General features: G+C 39.3%; 1 protein-coding gene across 3 annotated transcripts in view; it reads right to left on the bottom strand.

The window, feature by feature from the left end:
- The window catches only part of LOC150075284 (uncharacterized), a 107834-nt gene that overhangs the window by 51598 nt on the left and 30951 nt on the right, over nucleotides 1-25285 (bottom strand). Inside the window, exon 1 of one of the 3 annotated variants that reach the window (XM_090388320.1) lies at nucleotides 2816-3664. The exons of the other annotated variants lie outside the window; for them this stretch is intronic. The gene's annotated coding sequence lies outside the window, so the exon portion shown is untranslated. Of the gene's footprint in view, nucleotides 1-2815; nucleotides 3665-25285 lie in introns of those variants that run through there. 3 annotated transcript variants of the gene reach the window in all.

The raw sequence follows: 25285 nt of genomic DNA, 5'->3' as shown, positions 1-25285 counted from the left end.
CGGATCCTGAAAATAATTCTATAGACTCTCTCTAGACTACAATAAATCTACAGACTACAAAAGATCTATACAAGAGACTACAAAGAGTAAAATCTGCAGAAAACCAAATCTTAGAAGGAGTATTTAAATACCTTGGGTTCCACTTAACACATATGGATGATAAATTTACAGAAAAAATAGAAGATTGTGTAGAATGTATTTAAAAACAACGCGTCCGGTTTCAGTCCACGTGATCCAAAATGCCGAATATTACAGCTTAGGGAGCAAAGGAAGGTTGTGCTCGTAAGGCGTAAAATATAAGCCGATTCTGTATATTCATAACCCCTACTTTCATTCTTAATAATAAGATTAACAAAAATTATTTGAATATAATACGAAAAACTTGTTAATAGAAAGCTACTCTGAATCTAGACAATAATTTGGAATCTGCTATGGTCTATATGAGAGTTAGCAAACATTTTCTCGAAGCTGTGGCTTAATTTTAATATTAATTCGTAGCAAACGTGTGAAAGTAGTTATTTATTTATTATCGGAACGTGGAAAGTAAAATTTACCTGAGTAAATACGGTTAAAATTGTCCAAACACCAAACGAATAATCTATGGTTGCCAAAAGACGCTAAACACAATGTCCATTTCTATCGGTTTGTAACTGCATTGACATCTAGTGGTCATTACATCAACTACGTTAATAATATCAAAATGAGTATAAATAACAAATTGAAAAAAAATTAGGAAAAAACAATGGTCGTTTTCGAAATATATTTACTAGTAACGATAATATTAAATAATAATTCCAACGATAATATAACTGTTAGAAAATCAAAATAATTATAAAAAATAAATAAAATTGGTATTTCGTTGTACACTCAGAGTCACTAAACCTACTATTTAATTCAATTAATTTAATTTATTTCTTATTGGTATTAATTAAGGTATTTTATCCCAAATATTCTTTATCTGAAAGTAAAGTAAAATAAATTCAGTACTGCCTTTATTTGTTTCTGCTCATTGGTAAAACCAAAGATCTTACAATGTATAAAAGTAAAACAAATTTTCCATACTCTACTGTGACTTATGCGCGAATTTTCGAGCACGTAAACCTTTCTGAGGTACAGTTAATTGAGGTTTCAGCTTTTAATTTCTTAAGTAATGTATATATCTATACAATAAAAAAGGTGAAAGATGTATGAATCTCATTTCTATCTACATTCAATTTATGAAAGATATATTTGCTATTGTTGGGTTTTAGGACCATCAGCGACTAAGGCCATATTGCTTTGTGTATATTGTCGCTAAATTGCTTGTGTTCTGTGGTCGATTTTCTGCTACCTAGCCTAAGACTGACTAACTCAGCCACGTTGTGGAAAAGGCCCATAGAAATTCGTCACGTCATCGATAGGATTCGAACTCAGGTCGATCCTACCAACTGTGCTGCCCATGTGGGCATGGAAGCTCATAAAAATGACTTTAAATAACTTGAAAGTATTTTCATACGCTCAATCTGTATCTTCAATTTTTATTGAGTATTTTGAGACTCAGAGGCGAAGATGGGGTTAATTATCTCTTATTATTGTGTCATATGTTTCAAAAAAGACTAAATAATGCAACATTAAAAAAACATAAAATTTTGTTTTATCTCTAATATAGTATAATAAAAGTGCATATAATTATATATATATATAAATTAAATGTATTAGAAAACAAGGGGATAAACACTTTTTGGTAAAATTTGACGTCAACCATTGATTCTAATCCAAATTATTTATTATCACAAACAACAAATTCCTAAAAAAAGCAATATTTTTAAAAATACACAAACTCCACAGGGGTGGAGGAGTTTGCCACAAAACAACATACAATTATGCCTTACTTTGTGGCAAAGAAACAGAGATTTAGACCTTAAAAACCGAATTCGCTTCTAGTCTTAATTTAATACTACAACTAGATACCGATCTTGATTTACAAAAATCAGTACGATAAATTAAAAAGTATTTAATATTGTAATTCATTTATTGGTGTAAGTCCCCTGTAAAAAACAATGAATAAGTGTAAAATACATTATTTAAGCAAATCTATCCTTAGGCACAATAAGATTGAAGGTAGTATCAATCTTTGATACTATCTTCAGCTAAGCGTGGAAATAACAAATTCAATCTGTTCATGTCTTATAATTAAAATTAAATCAGATTTGCATATAGAAATACGTGTGAAAAGTAATTATTAGTAAAATTTTTACAAGATAATACAATATCTTAAAAATATTTAATAGTATATTTGTAGTAATCTACACACTAATGAGAAATACAGATGATGATTCTATTTCTAATTGTCGCATAAGTTTCTAATCGTCGCATAAGTTTCTAATTGTCGCAAATATTTCAATAATTTAAGGCTTTAAAAGCCTTAAATTTTTTACTTTTCTCTGTTTCCTGTACCAAGGTGGCCTAAAATTCGTGGTTTTTTAATTTAAATGTACATAATTTTAATAAACTTGCGCACGCATCTAAGATCGCGTGCAACCATTGTTAGGACTGGTCACTTTCACCTAAACTCATTGCGTATTAGAGTATCTGACACGTAAATGACGTCATTTATACTCTCTTACACAACTACTTTGGACACTAGAAAATAAACATTATTTAGTAAATAAAACCAAATATTACTTTTTTCGCGTTTCACGCTAAGTAGCGTCCGAAATAAAGTCTAAGCTTTAAGAAAACAGCGTTCCTCTCAACTTTTAACAAGCATACGATTATTAATATAAAACACGAAAAATTAAAATAAAAAAAAAGCAAGCGTTGAAGGGAATCATACCTGGAAGCCATGCTCTGATATGACTGCTGTTGGACCAGAAGCAAAACAAGTTCTGGTAATAAGTGGACGAAGATACCTCAAACCACTGCTGACTCCTGTAAGATCAGAATTGGGGCCTTGCACGGGACCACCGCTGAGCGCAAAGTCAGGAACTAGTCGACAGAAAGCCGAAGCATGTACATCCAGCGTCGGGTACAGTATGGGGCAAGAGACAGCCCAGCAGGTTTGGCGGAGAGTCCTAGCTTGGCAACAGTCTCACAGAGCGGGTAGCAATTCAACTCCTCCCCCTCTCTTCCCTTCTTCCACCCCCTAACTTCTGAGTGGGATGTCAACTGGTTCTTCAATCAAGAGCTGCCGGACATCGCTACCCGTCTCCTGCGGTGAGTGTGGTGTTCTCCAGCGACTGTCACAGTCTCCGGGTTAGGGCCGAAAGCAACACGCCCTGTTTCGCTGGCAATCCACCCCCTTTTCTGCCCTCCCTGCATCAACGGAGGATCGTGCAACCCCTATAGGGTTTACTAATCGTGTCGGACCACCTGGGGGAGGGGAGCATCATCGGGGAGTTATCGATAAATAAAAATTCACGAAAAAACGTTACTTATCTCGGATTCGCAACTCGAAAGCGTGTCGCCGAGATCGCGCGATTCCGTAACATCCCCACAAGGTCTGTCGGGGTTTACGGAGCCTGTTGGTAGACGGCAGGCACACCCAAGGGTAGCGTTCCGTGGCGGAGTACGGTACGGAGCCAGCGACTGGGATCTTTTAGCCGCACACACAATCCAGCACTGATGGCGAAGCTAAAAACAAGGAGCAAACGGGGCAGATGGAACTGGTCACGCAGGAGACTGATCCACGCGCGCGACTCCTCAGCACTCGTGACGTACCCCCGTCTGGTGCTTCTTACACCGTGAATTGGCCGGGGAAACGCGTGATGTCCCGGTTGGCGCAGATGTCTCCAGTTGCAGGTGCCAGCAAAAAAGTGGGGAAAAGAGATCGTAGCTCATAAACGCCTCTGTGAGAAACACCAGCGGTCCTTTGGCCAAATTCGTAAGCGGCAACGGCGGAGGCGGCGGTGTTTTAAAAGGACGCCCCGAAAACTTTCTCGTAATTAACTTGCAGAGTTGGCCGAATAGTTCGGAGAAAGCAGACGAAGCGATCGTTGTAGGCGTAATTCACAGGTGAAGAGGAGGGGGGAAGGTTTTTTTCTGTATTCCCCTTAAAATAAATAAACAGAAGAGAAATTTCCCGCTCTGAAAATCGGTTAAACGCACCTCGATGCAATCCAAAAAGCAGGTCAGAGGTCAGGTACGCAAACGGTACCGTTAGAATGATTGAAGCATTCCCGCGTCCCTTCGGTTAAACTTCAGTTTTCGCCGCTGCGCCTTGTCTCGCGCTGGCCGAAAAATGGAGTAGAAAAATTCCATCATCTTCAGTGTCCCCCATCTGTCAGTCAACGTTTGAACTTTAACAACGGCGTTCGTATTACAGGCAATCGAAAAGTGCTTACAGCTGTTCCCCAAAATCGCACTTGTAAATCGAGTTGAAGAAAATGATGGCTGGATCCAAAGTATAAGGGGTTCTTAAGTGGGCGTGCAAAAATTCGACCACAGATCACATAATTGAGCTACTGAGACGTGCCTTCCGATTTTAATGGGTGCCCTAAGTGGGTGGTAACGCAGTGATGGCCGCGATTGCGTATGCGGGGCCCCTTGAAAGCATTCGAGAGCCCGTACCCGAAAAGTTATCGCGAATAAGTCCACTCTCGTCGAAATGAACAACCCCCAGTGCTAACCTTAAATCCCAAAGCTGTGCCAAGTCTACTTTTTTCTTCGTTTTCTTTTCAGCAAGCAGGCGTATACTTCTGGAGTCGTGAAGAAACATTCAAACAACCCACCCCATTTCGAAACGCTGACAGCCCACCGCTTGCAGTGAGTATTCAACAAATTAACTGTCCATCACAAGTGAGAATCGTAAACGTTCTCTGACTCTTGGAAAAACTGCTATCGTAGGATAAACGACGGTTGGGGGGTGAGGGGGGGAGAGGCTATTAAAGATTCAGCTTTGTACGAAGAAGAGGAGGTTGGCCCTTTTTTTTTTTTAAAAGGCCAGGACGTTAATAAAAGTGAGACGGAAACGGGCAAACCAGTTTGTCCAGAATAGCATTAAACAGCTGACACTTTATCGGACTTGCTTAAAATGCTTCCCGGGCTTTTATTCCATCAATTTTCAACGCCAAGAAATCAATCATTCTCTAAAGATTGCTGTTTGCCCTGATTTAGTTTCGATAAGTTTAAAAATATTGCATTCGTTATCGTGAAACTAACAATCATGCCACTCTTGAAGTCATCAAAAACCGGTTTTCACCGCAGAGTGAATTTATTTTTTTTTTTTTGTTTTCGTCTGCTGCTTGTCGTCTGTTTACTCTCGACACCATACTATTAAAGTGCGCGTTCTCGTAATCTACCAAATTGTTTTTCCACGATAAACTTCCTCGTTTTAAATCGGAATACGTTAATGTGAAGTGGCGCTCTCAAGTGTGTTTTCCCTCTGAACACATTTTATATTTTTGCGTAATTGGACTGGATCCAGAAAGGCAAAGGTACTTTCCTTTTCCACACATCAATTTTAGTGCTTCCATCTGCCATATTCTGTGTAACATCTCGGATGACAAATGCCTCCCAACGAGCTAGACGTTAACCCTGATCTCTGAACTTCAATTTGTACATCTGGGATTATCGAAAGATTGGTAATCTTCGCAGATTAGCCTTTTTGGAGATGCCGTTTGTCTGAAGGTAGTGGGACACCAAGGCAAAGTTTGCCATCTTTCTTCATTTTCAAAATTATATTTTAATCCTCACAATAAACGCAAATTCCGAATATCCAATCGATCTACGTACATTGGGACTTGCTGATTATTGAGCCTACAAAAAGGGGTACAACTACTGCTCCCTAAATCCAAGACATCCATCCCAAATCCGATGATTGATCAGCAATGTTCCCAGAATCTTTTATCTTCAGTAAAACCATCCAACTTGCTCATTGATATTATGTACGTTGGAAGGGGTTTCTAGACTTTGGAATCTTGGATTCCAGGGGTGCTTTCCCCCGAATTTCTTCAAGTAGACTCAAAGGAGGGTGGTCTAAAACTGTCTGTTGTGTCTCTCTGTAAACGATCAATCCGAAAACCAAAAATAACCAAAAGAAGGAGTGGCCAGAGACCACCGGACCTAAATTCTATTGAACATTTTTATAGGACTCGCTAGAAATAAAAAATTACCAACCGCTTAAAGTTTTCCGGGAATTAAAATTATCTCTGATGGATAAACATGATTCTTGATGATGGCTCTAATTAACTTTTTACAATTCAATCATTTGAATTCACCTTTCATAAACAACCATCTTGGAACAGAAGATTTCATCGTGGAAAAGAGAGGAAAAAAAAAGAAAGAAAAACTTCGGGCCCCGAAGAATGTGGTAAAAAATGTCCTTCGTAATACAACGCAGGGGTTGCTTCGAACTCGAATTTGTTTTAATGATGGTCTCAGGTAGGAACTCCGCCCTTGATCACTGTTATCATCAAACTATGACGACAGTCTTTAAATGTGCATCCAGGTTAGCGGGATTAAACGTCACCCATGTTTCTTCGCCAGTTTCCCTTTCGTTCGTAGCTGCAGAGCCAGGGGACGCCCGAGCGCAGCTTTATCTTGTCTCGAGAGAGAGAATAGTTGAGCGCGAGCGAACATTTGTTGTCATTAGGTTGACAGCTGGGCCGTTTGCAGGCCAATTAGCTTAAATGTTTCATTCCAAAAATCATGGTGTGCCACCCCCCTCCCCTCTTCCCTCCTCTCGCGAGGGATCGCTACGTGAATGAACGGGCTCGCTTTAATAGCGTTCCTTGTCAAGCTAATTGAATCGAAGTTTTCAGGAAAAGTAGCCCATTTTTATAGGCAGCGACCATCTTCGGTCCTGATTGAAGTTAAAACGTTGCCGATCTTCGTTCTGCCATTCGTCTTTTCCCGATGAGGCCGCGTCTTCATAATCCACTTAGGGCACAATCAGCCTCTGAAGATCGTCGGTATGCAAAGTGAATTGACTGAAAATTGTCCCTTTTCGGGTTCGATATGGCAAAAGAAACTCTCCATTTGTGGTTGGTATTTATCAAGTTGAAATGCTTTTCGCGTTTTTGTTTATTTATTCTGATTTTATTGAAGCCACTTCGTGTCCAATAAAACGAAGAGATTAAGACGAAATTCAAATAATTTTCACTTTCTTCAAAGTTTTTATTTGAATCTAGCATTCGGGAAGCACATTTGGTAGAATGGCTGCCTTTGCCACACCGGGTTGAAAACGCCAGAGTTGGAATCCCATCAAGCACTCGAGGAATGTTGAGGAATATGGTCTAAGTCGCTGATGCGCTATAACAACAACATAACTCAGTAGGATCTCTCTTATTGGGGTTTGCGTACAATCCGTTTTTTTATTAAAAAAAAACGTTAGACGTTTTCAATGAGAAAGATCTTTAATAAGACAGTGAAAACGTTTTTAATTAGAAGGATCTTTAAAAAGAGAGGGCACACGTTTTTAATTAGAAAGATTGCTATAAAATAGTATATCAGACGTTTTTAATTAGAAAGATCGCTAATATATAGTGCATATCAGACGATTCTAACTAGAAAGCTCTTTAATAAGACAGAGCAGACGTTTTTAATTAGAAAGATCTCTATTATAAGGCATATCAGAGTTTCCAACTATAAAACTCTTTAATAGGACAGTGCAGACGTTTTTAATTAGAAAGATCTTTAAAAGGCAGAGCAGACGGGTTTAAATTGAAGATTTTTAAATTAGACAGAGCAGACGTTTTTAATTAGAAAGATCTTTAAAAAGGCAGAGCAGACGGTTTTAATTAGAAGATTTTTAATTAGACAGAGCAGACGTTTTTAATTAGAAAGATCTTTAAAAAGGCAGAGCAGACGGTTTTAATTAGAAGATTTTTAATTGGACAGAGCAGACGTTTTTAATAAGAAAAATGAAAAAACACATAGCAGGTTTTAATTACAAAGATCGCTAATATATAGCGCATATCAGACGATTCTAACTAGAAAGCTCTTTAATAAGACAGAGCAGACTTTTTTAATTAGAAAGAGTTTTAATAAAACAGAGCAGACGTTTTTAATTAAAAGGATCTTTAAAAAGACAGGGCATCGTTTTTAATTAGAAAGATCGCTATTGTAAGGCATATCAGAGTTTCTAACTAGAAAACTCTTTAATAGGACAGGGCAGGCGTTTTTAATAAGAAAAATGGAAAAACACAGAGTAGACATTTTTAATTACAAAGATAGCTATAAAATAGCATATTTTATTTTATTTTATTTATTTTTTTTTTTATTTTATTAATAAAAAGATACACAACAGGTAACCATTAACAGTGTATCTGAGATCAGATCAATAAACATAATAACAATAATGTGAAATCCTACAGGACGATAAACATTGATATAGATTCAAACAATAAAAGCATATGTACAAAAGAGGATTGTATTAAGTTAAGTTACCGGTAAAACAAGTAATAATTAATCCGTTAGAGAATAGAAAAATAATATAACAAATAATAAGCTACAATAATTAGATGTGAGCTAGTCACTTTGCAGTTTAAGAGAAGAGGCAAACTTGTGGATGGAGTTCATCAGTGATTGGGAGTTGTCAAAGAAGTCAATGCGAGAGTCATTTGCTGATTTGCTGATTCTGTTCAGTGGACTGAACTTCATTAAGTCCGTGTTGGCAGAGTCAAGGCGAAACGGTGTAAGGTTCCTGACTTGTCTACAGGGAGCATTGAAGTTTATTTTACTCAGGATATCAGATGCTTCATAAATTCCAGTGATTACTTTGGCTAGGAGGGCGATGTCAGCAGTAACTCTTCTAGTGCACAGAGGCCTCAGATGAAAGTAATCACACAGCGATTCATAATACACTGAGTGATAGAATAGAGGATTGCGGTACGTAAGGTAACGGACAAAGTTTTTTTGGACTGCTTCAATTTTGTTAGTTAAAGTCTTTGTGTGAGGATTCCAGATGGGTGAACTGAATTCAAGGATTGGCAGTACAATAGTTTTATAAAGGATAACCGCATATCTGTAGTTTTTGAACTTGTATGTGTTCCGTTTGATGAATCCCAGTGTTTTAAATGCTTTGCTGGTGATTTTAAGGACATGGGCATCGAATTTAGCACTGCTGGAAAAGAGAATCCCTAAGTCGTTAACTTGGTCACACCTTTCGATGATCACAGAGTTAATACTATACTCCGTATTCATTAGTTGTGGAGATCTGCAAGATGAGAAAGAGATAACTTTGCACTTCGAGGGGTTAGCAGACAAGCCATTCAGAGATAGCCACAGAGAGAATTTATTGAGAGCACATTGAAGTTGTTGAGAATCGGTAGTCTCCTTCACTGCTGAGTAGATCTTAAGATCATCTGCATAGAGAGCAACTTGAACATTGGAGGTGTAGATGAAAGAAGGAAGATCATTTACGAAAACAATGAAGAGAAGAGGACCTAAGGGAGAGCCTTGTGGTACTCCGCTTAGTGGTATAAAACAGTCTGAGTTCACTTGATCGATGATAACGCTCAAGGAACGATGCGTAATATAGCTGCGTAGCCATGAGAGCAAAGGGTCACGGATGCCATATAGCTTAAGTTTTTCCAGAAGCTGTTCGTGCGGGACTTTATCAAATGCCTTAGATATGTCTGTGTAGACTGCATCAACTTGTAGGTGGTTATCAAGAGCTTCAGAGGTGTATTGCCAGAAAGGAAGTAAATTTGTGACTACTGACTTGCCACTGCAGAAACCATGTTGATTCTGATCGATAAAAGGCTTGAAGAATTCGAAGAGATGTTTGTGCACTGCTGTGTCGAAGAGTTTAGCCAGGCTGTTTTGCAAGGTTATGGGTCTGTAATCGCATACGTCATTTTTATCACCTTTTTTGAAAATAGGAACTATATTGACCTGCTTAAAGTGCTTAGGATACTTCCCCAGCCTGAGAGACAGGTTGAAGATCCGTAGTATGAGGGGTTTCAATGTAGTGATAGTCCTTTTCCAAAATAAGCCTGGAATGTCATCTGGGCCTCTAGTATATTCATTTTTCATGCTTTTTAATGCCGAATTTAAATCTTCATCAGTGATAAAGAGATTAATGATTATATCATCTTTAACAGGTGTGAAGTCAGGAAATGAGGCAGGTCTCAATGTATCATTTTTTGAATTCTAGAAAAGTGTTTGGCAAACTCTTGAGCAATACTGAATTCGTCAGATAAGAGAATTCCATCTGCGTTTCGGAGTTGTAACTTTCTACTGGTTATATTCTTATGCTTCATGAAATTCCAGAATGGTTTGATATCTCTGTGAGTAAGCAGACTATCCTGAACTGACTCTGTATACATGTTGTAGGAGTTCAATATGAGAGTTTTCACTTCTTTGCGGAGTTGGCTGAATATTTCATAGTATTGACTGTCACCTGTTTGCTTATATTTGTTTCTGTAGAATTCTTTGGATTTAATTTTACGTATTAGTTCACTATTATACCAGTGCGGGTAGGTAGAGCGTGCGGTAAGATGGGATTGAGGAACAATGTCAGATATAACTGAATGGACACAGTTAATCAAGTTGTTGGTGAGCACATCGATGTCATCCATAGCGTCAGCGAGCTGCTTGTCTACGTTTCTTAGAGCTAGGTTGAGCAGAGGCCAGTCAGCCTTTCTGAAATTGAATCGAGGAGTACGGGAGCTGCATTTGAAGTTATGAGAAGTCACTGTGATGTCAAAAGTAATTGGTGAATGATCCGAGTGAAATATGGGGTTGTCGGTGTGAACATCTATATGAGTAGAGGAAAATATTAGGTCGAGGTAGGCATTTTCTCTGGTTGGAAAGTTGCAAATTTGTTCCAGACCATAGCTGTGAAGCATATTAAAGAGAGCCCTAGTCTGCAGTGATGGAGAAGAAGATTCTAAATTGGCCATTTGACAGTTAAAGTCACCCAAAACCATTGCTATGTCGGCAGATTGAATTAGTGGGAAGATTGATTCCAGCGAGCTTTCTAAGTACTGGAGGTCTATATTAGTTAAGGGAGGTGGAAAATAAAGCAATACTATTAAAACCTTTAACTTGCCAAGATGAAGAAGGCAGTACACTGATTCAATATTTGTGAAATTTGATGCAGTTTCACAGAGTATACGGTTAGAATGTATAATAGCTACTCCGCCTCCACGAGATCCTCTGTCCTTTCTATGGATTGTATATTGACCATCTATAATCTCCTGATCATCAATATCAATGGAGAGCCAGGTATCAGACGTTTTTAATTAGAAAGATCACTAATATATAGCACATATCAGGCAATTCTAACTAGAAATCTCTTTAATAAGATAGAGCAGACGTTTTTAATTAGAAATATCTTTAAAAGAGATTTTTAATTAGAAGGATCTTTAAAAAAAGAGAGCACACGTTTTTAATTAGAAAATCTTTAATAGGACGGAGCAGACGTGTTTAATACGAAAAATGGAAAAACACAGAGCAGATGATTTTAATTAGAAAGATCGCTATAAAATAGCATATTCTAACTAGATAGCTCTGAAATGAGACGGAGCAGACGTTTTTAATTAAAAGGATCTTTAAAAGGACAAGGCACGCATTTTTTTAATTAGAAAGATCGCTAATATATAGCGCATATCAGAATTTCTAACTAGAAAACTCTTTAATAGGACAGAGCAGAAGTTTTAATTAGAAATATCTTTAATAAGGAAGAGCAAACATTTGAATTAGAAAGATCTTTAAAAAGACAGAGCAGACGTTTTTAATAGAAGATCTTTAATACAGCGGAGCAGACGTCTTTAATGGAAAAAATGCAAAAACACAAAGAGCAGACGTTTTAAATTAGAAAGATCACTATAAAATAGCATATCAGACGTTTTTTAATTAGAAAGATCACGAATATAAGGCATATCGGAGTTTCTAACCAGAAAACTCTAATAGCACAGAACAGACGTTTTTAATTAGAAGGATCTTTAAAAAGAGAGTGCAGACGTTTATAATAAGAAAAATTCAAATACACAGAGCAGACGTTTTTAATTGAAAAGCCCGCTAATATATAGCATATCAGACGATTCTAAGTAGAAAGCGCTTTAATAAGACAGAGCAGACGTTTTTAATTAGAGGTATCGTTAATAATTTAAGGCATATCAGACGTCTTTAATTAGAAGAGCTTTAATACGACGTAGCAGACGTTTTTAATAAGAAAAATCTTCAATAAGACAAAACAGACACTTTAATTACAATGATCTTTAATAAGACAGATCAGAGGTTTTTAATTAGAAACATCTTTAATAAGACAAGTCAGGCGTTTTCAATAGAAAGATTTTAAGAGGACAAATCAGACGTTTTAAATTGCAATGATCATTCAGAAGAGAGAGCAAACTTTTTTAATTCGAAAGATCTTTAATAAGACGATGAGGCGCTTTAATTAGAAAGATCTGTATTAAGAGAAATCAAACGTCTTTAATAGGCTAGATCTGAAATAAGTGTAGAATAAAAGCTTCTGGCGTACGAAAGCATAAAACATTATTGTACAAGAGTTAGCAAAATACTCAGTTGTGTACAAATCAAACTACACCATCTTACCAAAAGTCTTTGGACACTCAATGACTAAAACGATTCCAATAATCAAGGTTCCCATAAGACAGTAAAACAGATCACTATAAGAGAGATCCCTTCAGTGAGATGTTCAACCATCTTTAATAAACCAGATCGGACGTTTTACCATAAGTGAAATCTTCACGCAGATCTTAGATAAAGCTACCATAGTCGAGTGGTCAGGCGCGAGGGTGCATACGCGTTTGTTTATTATACTTTAATAAGACAGATTGGAGGTTAATTTTCTGATTCCACTGTTGTTTTCCCTTCTGCTTAGAAATTTGCTCAAATCCAGCCAGTTCCTAAAAAGGATGAAATCCCTTCCATCCAATTATCATCCCATCTTCTCTTTCTAAAGTGATGGAGAAATCAATTAACCAACAACTCTTAAACTATCTAGAAACCTTCCATCTGATCAATGATCGCCAGTATGGATTCCGTCAGTGTCCATCCACTGGTGATATTCTGGTTTTTTTGTGATCTATTTATGGACAAATTCAATGGAAAAGTTTGGTGAAACACAAGCAGTTGCTCTTGACATTTCAGAGGCTTTTGATTGTGCTTGGCATAAGGGTCTTCTAAGTATGTTTCGAATCTCTATCGAATCTCAATTTGACGGACTTAGGAGACAATGGACAACTTCCACCCAAAGAGGACCTTCGTCTATAAGGGCCCCAGTGACGTAATTGCCTCATTCAAATAGTATTTACCATCAGTTAGAAATTTTAATTAGCAATAAAGCAAATTTAACTGTGAAGTAACTTGCTGTACCTAAGTCGTGTTTACCGTTCCTGTTGTTATGAAGAAACTGTAAAAATAACCCAATTCTTGTGTCCTGTGCTGTGTCTCGTCCTTTATCTAAACCAAGGTTTAGATAAAGGACGAGACTTTAAGGTGGAGTGTGGAATAAAGGATTCCATCCCTACAAGAATAATTTCACTGACACGAGACCATCACTAAGTTGGAATCTGAGGTGTCTAGACTGTAGAGGACCCACTTATTTGGCCGTGTACTTGGAATTCTTCGTGTGCAAAAGGACAAGAGTGCTTGGTGGGCCGTTAGGATTGTTAATAGGTACATGAACGATCTGTATGAGGTCATTAGTAATCGAAAAAGCCTCAGCATGTCGGCCCGCTGGATCCGTGCAATTAAAAATTTAATGCCAGTTGGATTTGCGTGCAATGAAATCAGCGAGGAAAACTACCTCGCTGTTAGGAAATTTGGGTTTAAAATAGTTAAGTTTCAGAGAACTCAGTAGTATTGACCATATAGTGCAAGGAAGCTTTTCGTGGTCTACAAATTTCGACATCACGCCCTCTGTCTCTTCGTCGATGTCGTTTACCGAAATCAGAAACAACAGTGGTTCAAGAACCGATCCTTGTGGAACTCGACTTCTGACGTTACACCAATCTGAAGAAAATCCATTGATCAGAATCCCTCTGCCTTCTGCCCTCCAGCCACCCAGCCATCCAGTTTAGAATCTTTCCAGTAATTCCAACACGTTCCAGCTTATACAGTAAACTCTCATGAAGGACCGAGTCAAATGCCTTGCCAAAAACAAAATAAATTATGTATTTGGATTGTCAAAATCCCCTCTTCTGAAGTTAAAATTCGTGTCTTCACCTTTAACTACTGCAAAGTCTTTCTTAATCTTCCAATTGACGATTGTATGATCACTTCTTGACAATGATTCCTGTACTTTAAGCCCTCTGATGTCATCTAATCCTTGGATAATGATGAGGTCAAGAATATTCTCACCCCTGGGACTTTCTCTAACATTCTGGCACAAATAATAATCATCGAGCAAAGTGATTTAGAAAAACAACAGAAAGATAAAATATTCAGCAATGTTCATTGAAGATGAAATCTCCACTTGTCCACCATTATTTTCTAATAAGCAATCAAGAGAGGACATTGCGTTCTCCACAGTTGCCTTCAAAATTTCGGATTGGGACGTCCACTACTTCTGTTAGAATAAGCAGCGGCCTGGAGAGAGAGATGCTGGGGGTTTCAGGGACTGATGGCAGCTATCGTGAAACAAGAGGGTATATGGGATGTGTTAGGATAACTAAGGATAAGAACTGGTTCATGTATACTTGCATGTATGTCAAGGCTAGAAGTATAATAATTAAATTTGATAAATTTCAAGTGTTGATCAAGATATCAAAGGCAGATATTGTTGGGATATCAGAGATGTGGTGTCAACCAGATATAAGCAGTGCAGAATTGGAATTTGGGAAGTACAATGTGTACAGAAAGGACAGCAAGGGAGGAGGAGTTATGCTATTAGTTAAGAAACACATAAAATCCAAGGAAGTGAAGCCAGTGGACATCGCTGGACAGTGCAGTGTCGAGTCAGTTTGGTGTGACATAAGCATTGGGAGATCAAAATTGAGAGTAGGAGTGTGCTATAGGCCTAATGACTCTGATGAGTATAATAAGATACTGTACAGGGAAATAGAATGGGCCAGTAAATCAGAGAGTCTTATAATGGGGGATTTTAATTTCCCAGATATTGACTGGAATTTGGGGGCTGGTTACTCACACACTAGCAGGGCTTTTGTGGATTTATTGGATGATTGTTTTCTGCAGCAGCATGTTCGGGAGGCAACTAGAGGGAGCAATACTCTTGATTTGATTATCAGTAGTGATTCTTCATGCATTAAGAATCTGCAGATAAACGAACCACTAGGTGGCAGTGATCACAGTGTGCTGAAGTGGGATTTACTCAAAGAGGTAACTACTATTAGGGGTAAAGGGAAGGGTTATTGCTTCCGTAAAGGCGACTACGATGGACTGAGACAGTATTTAAATTCTATACAGTGGGACCAACTGATGATGTTACCAACAGCAAATTCTAAGTGAGAAGCATTCAAAGAATTAATCGTGGATGCTACTAAAAGTTTCATACCTATTAAGAAATATTGTTCAAGGTTTACGCCTAAGCGGATGTCAGATGAACTAATGAGGCATATGGCAGAGAAGAAAAATGCATGGGATACATATAAATTAATGGGTGACATGGAAGCCTATGACAGATATAAGTTGGTCTGTAATCAGGTCACAAAGGAGGTTAAGGCAGGCGAAGGCACATTACGAGAAATCCTTGGCAAAAGATGCTAAGAAAAACCAAGGATTTCTTTACTTATATAAACTCTAAAATGAAGGGGATGAATCAGATTGGACCACTTGATATCAATGGTTTGACTGTAGATGGTAATTCTCAGATAGCAAACAAACTGAATGAGTATTTTGCATCTACATTCACACATGAGGAGTTATTAAGGTTCGAAAATGGCAGAAGGTTATCAAATTGTAGCAGGGTGCTTAATGATTTTGTAATAACTGAGAGCAAAGTGGAGGAGAAATTGTTGAAGTTAAACAAAAGAAAGGCACCTGGGGTGGATAGGATCTATCCAGTTATTTTAAAGGAGGCGGCAAAGCAACTAAGCAAACCCTTAGCCATAATTATGAGAGCATCCTTGGACTCAGGGGAGCTTCCCACGGACTGGAGATGTGCAAATGTATCCGCAATTCACAAAGGGGGATCGAAGGGTGACACGAGTAATTACAGACCAGTTAGTTTAACTTCTGTTCCGGGTAAAATAATGGAGTCGCTGGTTAAAGATGCATTTCAGGATCATCTAGACAAGACTGCAGCAATAATTCAGACACAGCATGGGTTTGTTAAGGGGAAGTCTTGTCTGACAAATTTGATAGGATATTATGATGTGGTTACAAAGGAACTGGATGCAAAAAATAAGTTTGATATCATATATTTGGATTTCAGGAAAGCTTTTGATACTGTTGCACATGAAAGGCTACTGGATAATTGGAGTAGAATGGTATTAAGGGTAAGTTGCTACAATGGATAAAAGGATGGTTAAGTACGAGAAGACAAAGGGTGGTAATCAATGGGTGCTGTTCTTCGTGGACTAATGTTATTAGTGGAGTCCCACAGAGTTCGGTGTTGGGTCCACTGTTGTTTTGTATATTTATCAATGATATTGATGAAGGTATATCAGGCTTAGTGTCGAAGTTTGCAGATAATACAAAGGTTGGCAGGGTTGTTAATGACAGTAATGGCAGTGTGCTACTGCAACAGGATCTAGATAATTTGGGCAGATGGGGTGAGAAGTGGCAACTGAAGTTCAACCTTGACAAATGCAAAGTACTGCATATGGGTAGAAGTAACCCCAGAGAAACGTACCAACTGTGTGGTACTACACTTAAGGTGGTAGAAAATGAAAAAGACCTGGGAGTAATTTTGCGGTCAGATGTGAAGTTTTCTGAGCAATGCAGAGAGGCTGCTAGTGCAGGTCATGGGGGTTTTCGGCGCCACCGTAGCCAGGTGGGAAGGAGCTGCAGTGCGTAGCACACGCTTCTTGATTAGACCTGGGTTCGGGCCCGTGACCACCCAATACGGAGGATGCGGAAAAGTCAGGGAATGACCACCGTATATCCCCAGAGCAATATGACCTTAGTTGCTAATACTCCTAAAAACCAAATAACAACAACAACAACATGGGGTTTTTCAATGATATATAGGAATTTTGCTAGCAGGGAGAAGGAGGTGATTGTTCCTCTGTATAAGGCAATGGTCAGGATACGCCTTGAGTACTGCGTGCAGGTCTGGAGGCCTCATTTTAGGAAGGATGTAGATTTACTTGAGCGTGTACAGAGAAGGGCAACAAGATTGGTGAGGGGAATGAAGGGATCCTCTTACCAAGAGAGGCTTAAGTTCTGCAAATTGCAGCAGATTGAGGTGTATAAGGCCTTGAATGGGTTGAGCACGCTGAATTCTGATGGGATCCTTCCACTTGTTCAGATTACGAACCTAAGGGGGGCATAAATTCAAATTACGAAAGGACAAATGTAGAATAGATGTGCGGAAATTTGCCTTTAGCCAGCGAGTGGTTAATTGCTGGAACAAACTTCCATCTGTCGTTGTGGAAGTTGATAGGTTGAATAAATTTAAGGAGGAACTGGACAGGCATTTGGAGGGAATGGTGTGTTTTTTTTTTTTTTTTTTGGCTGATGCTGCATAAGCTCATACGCTTGCTTTCTTGCATCACATGCCACTACTACCACTACCCGAAGGATTAGGCCCTCCAAATCTGAGAATTCACCGGAAATCTCAGGAAATACGATGTTTCCGATATCCACAGAATCCAAGTGTGCTGGAGTTTGTTCGGATGATCATGAGGCCAAGAATGTGGCGTACGGCGACCGATAATTCGTGTGAAGTTTCTCGTAGGTGGTGTTTGGCATGAGGTAAAAATGTGTCAATCTTCATTAATCTCTGGTATGGTTTTGGTCCGCAATACATTAAGATATCGTTTGGTGTTGATTGCGCATATCTTGAAATACCCTCGATTGTAATAGGTTTCACATAAAAAGGGACCAACATTTAAATCTGCTGATGAGGCTATCCGGGCAATCAACTTTTTCGGAAGCCGTTAAGTGGAACTTTATTTATTGTTTAAAAATTCTCATGGCCGTTTAAGAGAGATTGGAAAACAAGGTGAGTGCCCTCGAATGAATTAAAATGAGGCGCCTATCAACCTTTCAGCTGCCGAAGAATACAGAAATCTACGCAGCGATTAATGCTATATCAAAGGATTTAGATGGAAATGGTCATCAATAAAATGGACAGGGTTCAAAATTGACATTTTAGGAGCAACCGAAATCATGTGGACAGGACAAGGTCATTTGAACATTAGAAATGGGTTGTTTGTTCTGGAAGTGACCAAGTAAAGGAACATGGTGTCGCTGTCATTTTGAATAAAGAATGGTCAAGGTCTCTTCTTGGATACAATCCTATTAATAGTAGAATGATGACGGTTAGACTTCACAGCCAACCAGTAAATCTCAGTTTCAGTCGCATATGCACCGACATCAACAGCCACAGATGAAGCTGTGGACGATGAAGGCTCCAAGCAACTCTTGATCTATTCCCAAAAAAGGATGTTTTAATACTCATGGGTGATTTCAATGCAAGAGTAGGCAAGACAGTTTCTTCTAGTCCGGAATGTGGTAGATTTGGTCTTGGCACTAGAAATGAACTGGGAGAAAGATTGATTGAATTTCGTAATCTGAACAGTTTTGTCATATTTAACACTTGCTTTCGGCAAGACCAGAGAAGGCTCTACACGTGGAAATCTCCTGATCATAAAAGAAGCAATCAAATCGATTAAATCCTTATTCAGCAAAGATGGTGTTCCAGTGGTACCACAGCAAAGACACTTCCTGGTGCCGATTGTGACAGTGATGATCAGTTATTCCACATAATTCTCAAAAAGATCATGAATAAGGTTTTCCCTCGAAGACTGGATACAGAAAAAGATTAGGAAGCTATGGATTACAGAAGCAACTTTAAAACTTGTTGAACCGAGAAGAACTGCAAAAGCCCAAGGTGTAAAAAGAAACGAATAGTATCAGGAATTGAACAAGCGTTGTTTAAGCAAGGACAAACAGGTTTATATCAATCGAAATTTTAAAGAAATCGAAAAGCACAACAAAAGAAACAACACCAAGAAGACGTTGAGTCCTTAAGGCAAAAGTTCCGTCCAAAACTCAATGTAATTAAGAACTCCAAGAGCGTCATTTTAAGAGGAAACACAATTAAATGAAGGTGGAAAGAATACCGTGGTCCTCGATAGACTGAGCAATGTAAGAAAATTGATTTTTATTGAAGAACATAATGGAAGGAAAAATCGAGGGGAAGAGGTGCAGAGGAAGACCTGCAACTAGGTGGAAGGATGGGATCAGTGAACTTCTGGGCATGACACTTTGCGATGCCGCTCGTGGGGCACAAGATCGATGCAGTTGGAAGAATTTGTCATCCTCCTGACCCCCAGATAAAACCATGGCCTTCTACAAAAGAATTTACAGACACAATATACCAGCGCCTCGCAGCCTTAATTACCTTGGTGTTTAAAACACACACGCAAATATGCGAAGAAGTTTCTTTTCTCTTCTCAATTAAGACTATTTCTATGACTATTCCGATTTTATTAGGAATTTTCTTGATGCGTTGCAGTTGCCGACAAGTGACTTGGCTCCTCTTCGTCTTTTTCCGTAGACGAGTGGTAACCCCATCTCTTCGCTCTCAGTGGGGGACATCAACCCAGATTTTTCACGTGCATCGCGCAAAAAAACTCGCGTGCTACTCATAGTTTAACTATGCCAAAACGCTTTAAGAACGCTCAGAATTACCTTCGTTCCTCCTCTCCCCCCCCTTTATACTCGGATGGGAGTTAAAATGAATACATTTTTAATTGCACGCACCTCTCCAAGAGAGAGGGAGATTAGGTGGGAGTTAGTGGCAGAATAATTAATAATCTTCAGTCATGTGCTACCAGTGAAGTCGTAAGACGATCTTAGGTGGTTAAGGCTCCTGTTCCCTGACTAGAACAGCTATGTGTTAAAATACTACGTCAACCCTTTGCCAGAATAAATTTGTGCTCAGTGTCACGCAGAAAACCCTCAAGGAAATACGGGTCACATGCCCATCTACTGTGCGCAGCATCCGTTTTGGTCTATCGACACCATAAAGAAATAATAAAGTTTGTTTGCAGAACAAAATCGAAAAGGTCTAGGTGAGAAAAACAATAAATATCAACTTTTTTTTTTTCTACATCCGCGTGTTTGCAGAGCAATCTGCAGTCAATGAGGTTTTGTAGAAATACGCCAACGAAATAGAGCGTGGAGAAATGGATGCGTCTTTTATTTATAGAGGGAGGGATCGAACAGGTTGAGAATGCACCACACTCAATAATGCCGAATGTGATAAACATTCAAAAATAAAGGAGAGTAAGTAGAATGGCAGGGCCAGTCTACTTCGTATATAGCTAAACAATCCCACACATTTTGCACCTTCAATACGCTACTCAATAACAAGGTAGGGTTATTATTATTGTTATTATGTTATTTCTGCCTGTGATGAGTACTGGTACCAAGTACACAGGGTGGTTGTTGTTATATCTGGTGTTACTGTTGGTCCAGGAACTCTCTGACTATCCTACAGGTGTTCAGGATTGCGACTTTCTTTGGTCAACTGGTATTTCCTTGCTGCCTTCTGATGGCTACGTGGTCGTGTCTATGAGTGTACTCATCTGGGTGATCACCTTGCATCCCGCAGTGATGAGTTGGATCGTTTCTGAGGCCAGGTGGCATCGTTGACGTGTGTCATTGGACACTCCGGGCTCCTTGGCGATGTATTTTCTATAGTTCCTGGTGTTGATTACCTGGTCTTGGAGGGCCAGCATGAATCCTTCAGTCTAGGGGAAGAGCGTCCAATGGAATCTCTTCTCTGCCCATCTTTCTAGCTTCGTTTGTACCTCCTGGTTGGGGGGGGGAGACTCTTCGCTTAGGTTGCGTGGGATATATCTCTTGTCTATCTTCGTTATGGCCTGGTGGAGTGCTGTGTGTTTCTGGAAGTAATCCTTCAAGTTAACTATCGCTGTCTTCTGTGCTCAATGAGATCTATCAAGCCCCTTCTTTCCGGGCAATTGTCAGTCTCTCCACGGCTGACTTCGGATGGTATTGGCGGCTCTTGGTCATCATTGTCCTTGTCTTTCTCATGATACCCTCCAGCTCGGTGTTAGTCCAATCTATGACCCTGAAGGAGTATGTTAGCACTGGGACTGAATGGATGTTTATGGCTTTAACTGTGTTCCATCCGTTCAGCTTTGCTTTCAGTAGCCTTCTGAGTCTCTGGTGGCATTTTTCAGTCAGACAGTCTTTGATCTCCATCATCTCCAGGTATTTGTAGTTCTCTTCCTCTGTTTAATATTAATAATAATATTATTATTGTTACAATCTTCCCCTTTCTTTTTGATGTTTACAAACTACCAAATGATCGTCACTAAATAATTCTGTCAATATATTTTGTTGAGATGAAAGAGCATCCATTCTGAATCATCCATCCATCCATAAAACTAAATTCCCTTTTTGATGGAAACATGACTGACAACGCTACAGTTTTTTTAAAGACTACAGTTAATTAAGCTTTCTTTTCGATATCAAAAAATGATCTGAAGGAGAGCATTTAAAAAACTTTCCGTGTCTCGTTTTATCCATCAGGACTTGTCAAAGAAGAAAGTGGAAAAAGGAGTTTGTATTAAAAGAATCCAGTTTGAATAATACGAATATAAATAATCATGTTTAGACCTGTCTTTGATCGCGATTTTATTCCATGTTTTACTAAAAAATTACAATAATATTTATAAAAAAATATGAAAAATAAAATTAATATTTATTTAATTCTCAATAAAATCAAAAATCATGAATTAGTAAATATTTATCACTAATTTATAAAGACACCTTTTCTGTCTTTCTAACGCTTTAATTACACTTAATAACAATAGACACGTGATCTTAACGTGATTAGGTAGACACTGACACGTGTTTTGTTACGTAATCAGGTAGACGCAGACGTCATTTTATTACGTAATCAGGTAGACACAGACACGTGATTTTATTGGTTTCTGAAGGAAATTTGAAGGAAATGAACTGATGATTTTTATTAAGAATTTTATTTTCTCAAGAATTTTCTTTATTTTTTTTTATTTTTCTTTATTTTATTAAACTTTTAATAAAATAAAGAGAATATATTCTTTCTTTTATAAATTATTCTTTTTTTTTTTTTATCATTGATGATTCACACTTTCTTCAAGCAAAATCTGCCAAAGAGAAACTACCGTTAAGGCAAAGACAAACCCGAAGCAAACCTCTAAGAAGAGATCTGCAAGGTTCGTGTAATTAATACAGCCAACTGGGAGGAGGGGGGGGAGAAATAGAACGATGAGAAAGAGAGAGAGAGAGAGACCGCTTTTTGTAAATGCATCTGAAACACTGCCAAGGCCTCAATATTTAGAACAGTGAGACCCATCTTGGGGAAGGAATATAAGGGTCATTCATCATCTTAATGAGGGAGAAGCAGTGCATTACTGATGATAACATAGAGGAGAAATATATCATCGCCTGAAACCCAGACCAACTGTAGCGACACCTGGTAGCTAATGTGACAATAAATTTCGACCTTAATTCCAGCCATATACGAGTGGTGTTGGAACTGCGAATAAAGAATCCTTTTTCTTGAAGCGTACCATCTTAAGAAATACTCGTGTAATTGCTTTTACCACTTTTAAACCAGCTCGTGGAGGTTATTTGTTTACGGCTATGAGGTCACGGTACATTAAGCACGAAGGAAATTTGGAAAGAACGAAAGGCATACTGCAAATAATACCTGTTTTTGTTTTGTTTTTAAATAATTGGTGAACTGCTGTACACAAATACCTCAGGTTCAATGGATGACGTAACGATGCAAGTGACATCTGGTGTAGAAATGAAGAAATAACTATTCTATGCAAATATAGGTTTTTATTTCTTACATTTTGCTATTTTTACAATTGTTTAAGGACTGTTTTCAACCGGGTACTCCAAGCTTCTAGAGAAAATCTGTAGCTTGGTTGTTTTTTAACTAAGTGTCACTCAGTGGAAAGGATGCCTTTCCTTTGTTGTCACGTGATTTCAATAGAAATACTATCTCTTAGTAACAGGAAATCCATCTTGTGTCCGGAAACTTTTGCCAGGTCAGTGTACCTATGAGTAGCAGATTCACTTTACGCTATGTGCAAGTGAGAGGGTGGAGATCTTTTTTCCAAGACCGTGCTGGTCTGGAAATCATCCGATGAGGGTTGTCTAAGTGTGTTCTTGGTTCTGTTTCCCACATCCACCTTGGAATTAGCTTAGTTCCAACTGCGAAGGGGTGTCTGGAGATCGGTATGAATGCTCGAAGAAGGCACCATAATCACGTCTCTAACCTCCCCCTATGACACTGGATCCTGGGTAAGTGATCCAGGATGCTCCGTATACGGTAGGTCGATAATCATGTCGGGTAACCTTATCCGCCTCGGTTCCCCTGAAGATTCGTGACTGTCTTACAAGTTGTGCATGCCGCAAACAATTACTGAGCAGGGTGTAGTCGACGGGATAGCATGAAACAGTGTCGTTTGGTGACCTCGACGAAGAAACCATTGACTGTTTTATCAGTCATGGAGAGGGAGGGGGGGGGAGCTTTGCGTTATACAGGTGACGAATAGGTTGGGGGGTAAGGGGTGAAGGACAAACGAAATACATAAAGAACCTCCCAACCAACAGAAAGCTTCTCATAAGACAAACGTAAAATGTAAAGGACAAATTAGGAGTACCCGGCAAAAAATCACCATACGTCTTTTAAAAACTAAAACATTACTAGATGTTAACCATCTTACAATAGAATTAAGAAATATCTCGTTAGTCTCAGGAACCAGATCTTGTTGCTTGTTTTCGCTCCAAGGTAACTAAGGCCACGAGGTGCAGATGTATCGGCAAATTACGTATAATCTGTGGTCCGTTTGCTAGATGAAGAAGTGTAAACGTCGCCCATTGTACCACTGTGATACCCGCGGGGCCACTTCAGTTGTAGAAGAGCCACAGTTTAACCATCTTCGCTCTACAGGGACAGATCGTTCGGTTCTAAAATACCCCTGAAATTACTCAATAATTAAAATACTTAGAAGAGATTGCTATTTTAAGGGACACTATTTTAAAGGGGCCTCCCTCCGTCCCAGCAGGACTGGCGCTGATTGCCCACATCGAGTGAGTCTGGAGGGACGCGTGGACTCGTATTGATCCAATCATTTCGGTTAAAAATTCAGTTGAAGACCACTTACGGTACAGATTGGGGAGGCGAGTGATGTCATCGATGTACGAAATCGTGCCATCCCGCTATTCCCAAACCCCCTGCCCTCATAAATCCCTCCCCCCCCTTGACAAACCAGGTGGCTTATGGACTCTTTGTCTTAAAAGAGTGTCCATTTATAATCGATGTAAGGTTTGCGAGCGCGAGCAGATGTTTCATAGCAGCTGGGCTGCCCCCTTGCGGGTTATTGGCGTAATAACGGAGTCATTTGGTAAACAAAGGGAGCACCTTTTACAGCATGTAACAGCGGACAACCCCCGAACGCTGTTTTTCAAATCTCCGACACATCGGTCCGCACCGGCGATAATGAAACGCCAAATCGTGACGCAAAACGCAAACGCCCGGGTCACCTGCGCACGCAGGCAGCTGCCGACGGTATGCACGCGCAGATTTTCCCCAGAAGCCGGGACGGACGGAGGCTCTGCACGTGTCCGATTTGGCGGTGTTTTACCGTAACTTTTGCGCCGGTCGCTCACTTACTGCCCGCTTTTTGGTTCGTACACCCCGCAGCTACTTTTAGGGGGGCGAGGGGAGGGGGGGATGTGCAGCTGCTCGCGCGCTAAAACACATTACCGAGGATCCTGGCAGGTATTTTGGCCGCAAATGGGGAGGATGATGAGTTTTCTCGTAGCAGTTTCCCGTCCAACATCCAGACGGATGTGAGCTTCGGCGTCAAAAATTTTATGGTACCGGTCAAAGGTCACTTACCGGAACAGGAAGGTCAGGAGTCACAATGAACGCAATAAAGCAACACTGCGCACCGAGAAAGAGAAGAATAGAGCTGCGACGAGGTCTTTGTGAGGTTGTAAGAGTTGAGGAAAGGTTTGCCAAGAACTGTAATTACTTACCCCCCCCCCCCAAAACTCCCAACAACGCGCTGTTACTTCTCAAAAATTGCCCGCTGTTCACGCGGACTTTATTGTCACCCAAACGGAGTTATGCCACCGTGCTGACTGACTTAAACATACACACACATATATACCAGATCGAAGAAGTTAGACATTTGCTTGGAGAGATCTCGAGGCAGACGATTTTGGTTTG

This window comes from Mastigoproctus giganteus, chromosome 14, assembly GCF_048544385.1.
Source record: "Mastigoproctus giganteus isolate SK-2022 chromosome 14, ASM4854438v1, whole genome shotgun sequence".
Classification (NCBI taxonomy): domain Eukaryota; kingdom Metazoa; phylum Arthropoda; class Arachnida; order Uropygi; family Thelyphonidae; genus Mastigoproctus; species Mastigoproctus giganteus.
Note: the sequence above shows the minus strand (reverse complement) of the source record. Positions and strands in the feature narration are given on the sequence as shown.